Here is a 3921-nt window from a genome sequence, read left to right as displayed (position 1 = left end):
GAATAAGGAAGATCACACCATGCAGAGAAGGGGAGAACTGGGCACAGGGAGAAAGCATTGCTGACCGAGGGCACAGTCTGTGCAAAGGCCCCGAAAGCAGCTGAGTTTACAAAAACTGAAAAAAGACCGGTGTGGCAAGAGCAGAGCGAATAAAATGGCCCGAGATGTGCTGGGAGCATGGGCAGAGGCCTGTCCTGAAAGCTTTGGAAGCCACAGTAAGAAGCTGGCATTTTACAGCCAGGAGCAGTGCCTCATGCTGAAATCCTACCACCGTGGGAGGCCAAGGTGGGCGGATTGCTTGAGGCCAGGAGTTCAAGACCAGCCTAAGCAACACAGTGAGACCTTGTCTCTACAGAAAATACTTTTTAGCATATTTTAGATTTTTTAAAAAATACAAGCAGCTGGCATCTGACCTCAAGTGCCAGGGAAAGGCACTGAAGGTTTGAAGCATAAAAATAGCATGAGGAAATTCACATTTCATCTTGAAGGTTTTTCCAGCAGTATGGCTAGCCTCCATTGAAACCAGAAGTTATTGCTTTTACTGTAGCTTTAGCAATAACAAAAGCATAGAATCATTTACCCTGTTATATGCATTAATTCATTTAATAACACTTACATATAGTGCTCACTTCGGCACCACATCTACTAAAATTGGAACAATACAGAGAAAATTAGCATGGCCCCTGAGTAAGGATGACACAAAAATTCAGGAAGCATGACAATAAAAAAGAATGCAATAACCCATATACAAGCTAGGGCGCCATGTGGTCCAAAGTGTACCTGTGTTGTGGACTGAATGATGTCTGCCCAACAAAAATGCCTAAATTGTAGTCCTAGCCCCAGAATCTTAGGTGTGAGCTTATTTGAAGATAGGGTTATTCCAAATGTAACTAACTCAGATGAAGTCGTACCAGAGTAGGGTGGGCCCCTAACCCAATATGCCTGGTGTCCTTATAAAAGTGGGAAATTTGGACACAAGCACTCATACAGAGAGCGCTCCACATGAACATGAAGACGTCCACCTACACACCAAAGAGAGAGCCCTGGAACAGAGCCTGCCTCGCAGCCCTCAGAAGGAAACAGCCTTGCGGATGCTTTGACCTTCAACTTCCAACCTCCAGAACTATAAGACAATAAACTTCTGTTGTTTCAGGCACCTAGTCTGTGGCACTTGGTTATGGCAGTCCTAACTGACTAACACAGTCTGATAACATTTTAGGAAGCGAGGTCTTCCTAAATGTGAGCAATTTCGATCTTTACCAGCACCCGCTCTAGAACACTGAAGGGGTTCTGATTCACAACCCATACCAACCTCATCAAGCCATCTTTCTCCACTCTTCTCATTCTCCACTTCCCTTCCCACCCACAGAGCCCCCAGCAGCCTGGGGGCTCCTTATGCCTGGCCTTGACTAACTCCCCACCAAAACTGCTCCCAAAATCTTACAATATGGCTCTTGATTCCTTCATGCCCCATGCCCACTTTCTGGACCTGTTCTGTTTTTCTCTCCGGTGGTTCCTTACTCCCAAGTACTCATCACCATCCCCTCCCCAAGGATTACCCCATCAGATACAGGGCCTGGGAGCTCTGCCAGATCCCTTAGCAGAGAGAGAGAGACAGAGCTTGAGAAGGGAGAGACAGAGAGAGGAGGAGAGAGAGACAGAGAGAGAGAGAGAGAGAGAGAATATTGGGGCAGGAGTAAAAACACAATTTTGTATCTTATCCATTTCTTTTCACATGCAAACTTTTAACGATAACCTCCATGAGAACAGAAACTACATCTTGTACATTTTGCACCCCCTGCAATGTGGAGCAGACCACTCTGCATGAAGGTGACACAAACTGATTTTTAAAATCTTGCCTGCGACCCTGAATCCTTGCTCTATGATCAGGCATTCTTCCTACACCATCTATGAAGTTACTGAGCTGAAGCCGTCTCATCTAGTCTTAATTAAGCTTAGGCGACATCTGTCACGAGTGACTGGTGACATTTTTCCATCCACTCATCACTCCTAAAAATGGACTCACTCCTGCTAACAAAGAATCAACAACCTAAGGCAGCCAGGAGCATAGGTGAAGAAGGGTGCAGGAGGCCTCACAGACATATGCAGGGAAGGGGAGGAGACCCTGCTCCCAAATGCAACTAGCATAGACGGCAAAATCTCTTCTACCAGAAACATGTTCTATCGATCAGACACAATCCTAAAGAGGATGAAGTAAAGCAGAAAGGGAGAGTGTCTCCAGCAGAAGCCAGGGAAGGCCAAGATGCTATGTACTTCACTATGGCCTGCAGGCTCCTGAGGGAAGGAACTATACATAATTCAACTTTGCACTTCCTGTCTCCCCTCCAATCTCTACGTCCAGGCTCTTAGCCTAGGACCTAGCACTCTTTGAAACTGGCTGGTTGGTTGGCTGGTTAGTTGGTTGGTTGGTTGGTTGGATGGATGGTTGGTTGGCTGGATGGATGAATAAGCAACCAAAAGCTCCATTCCCTTCCTGAGTACTATTCTTCAGGGATTTTGCAAAGCACACGTAGTCCAACTTAACTCTACTGCCTTAAGCCAATCATCAACATCCCTGACCAAGAAAGGAAAGTAAAGATTTCTTAGTATCCCAGAGTCCCCAGAGATGCTCATGAGCTATCAAGGGGAGCACATCTAAGGTATCACTAGAGAATCTTCTATATTATAACTTTCTAACTTTATACTTTTTTTTGACCACCTTAATTTTATCCTAATGTTTTACAAACTTCAAATACAAACATTTTTAAGCACTTACTGTGCATAAGGTCCCATAAAGCAGCCTTTTAACTTTAAAAGTTAAAGTCTTCAAACTTTTAAGCTCATGTTACCTCCTAAAGAATTTTGATACACTAAGTCCTTGCACATTTTTGGTTGACATCTAAAATTAACATAAATTTAAATAATATGAAGGGTACAATTCTCACTGTATTGTAAATATTGACATTTTATAAATAAAACTGTTACATCACTCTTTCAAATGTTTCCAATGGAATCTAAATACCATAGTAATTTGATACTCACCATCAGCTATTTTAAAAAATACAAGAACAAACTCTTCTTTATGAGTCATAAAATTTTACATTTTTCCTTTTTCCTCTTTAAAATCAAATTTATTTGTTCTAATATAATTTTGTGCTAGTAAGCTTTTTATAATCACATCGTTATCCTAATTCCGTGCAAGAAAAAATGTATATAAGTTGAAATTCTAATTTCCTTTTTACCTCCTGCAACCATTAGGCTCTGAGTGCTAATAATTTTCCTCTGGATTGAGTATCATTGTAATCATTATTTGTGTACATTTGATCAGGCAATGTAAACCTATTACGATTTTTTGTATATGAGTAATAAATCTATATATACAATCTATTGAAAACATGTCTTAATCAGGTTGAGGAGGACATGGAGGCTTTGCAGACACCAGTGTTTTGAATGTCACTGGCACTTCCAGGGAGATAGGGCTGGGTCTTTCTTTGTTAAGGTGAGAGAAAAACATCTGGAAAGAGTAGGAGGCAAAAAGAGAAGCAGCCTCCACCACAGGCACCTTCTCAGGCAGACGTGCATTAGCAAAGGACACAGGGAATTCCTTTGACGCCACCTTGCCCACACACCCCTTAGAAAGTTCTCCCATACCTTCTGGGGTATCAGTAGCTAAGGTCTGAAGATCAAATCATGAACAATTCAGGTCAGAACAAGACCCAATTTCAGTCTGTCATGAGTTTACATCTGCATAGGGAGATGAGCCATAAGCACTCCACCTGAGATGCGTAACAGTGGGAGATGGAAAGCACTGTCTAAGACAATAGATGTGGTGGGCAGAACAATGGCCTCCAAAGATGTCCACATCCTAATCCCTGCAACCTGTGAATATGTTACCTTATGTGGCAAAGGGAATTAAGGCGG

At 42.6% G+C, this 3921-nt stretch overlaps 1 non-coding gene across 1 annotated transcript; it reads left to right on the top strand.

The window, feature by feature from the left end:
• Nucleotides 1–621: 621 nt before the first annotated feature.
• LOC112627173 lies at nucleotides 622–728 on the top strand. The gene has a single exon (XR_003120041.1). It is a non-coding gene; the product is annotated as a U6 spliceosomal RNA (small nuclear RNA).
• The last annotated feature ends 3193 nt before the right edge of the window (nucleotides 729–3921 follow it).

Source organism: Theropithecus gelada, chromosome 6 (genome assembly GCF_003255815.1).
Source record: "Theropithecus gelada isolate Dixy chromosome 6, Tgel_1.0, whole genome shotgun sequence".
In the NCBI taxonomy this organism is placed as follows: Eukaryota; Metazoa; Chordata; class Mammalia; order Primates; family Cercopithecidae; genus Theropithecus; species Theropithecus gelada.
This window is presented reverse-complemented; position numbering and strand designations above follow the sequence as displayed.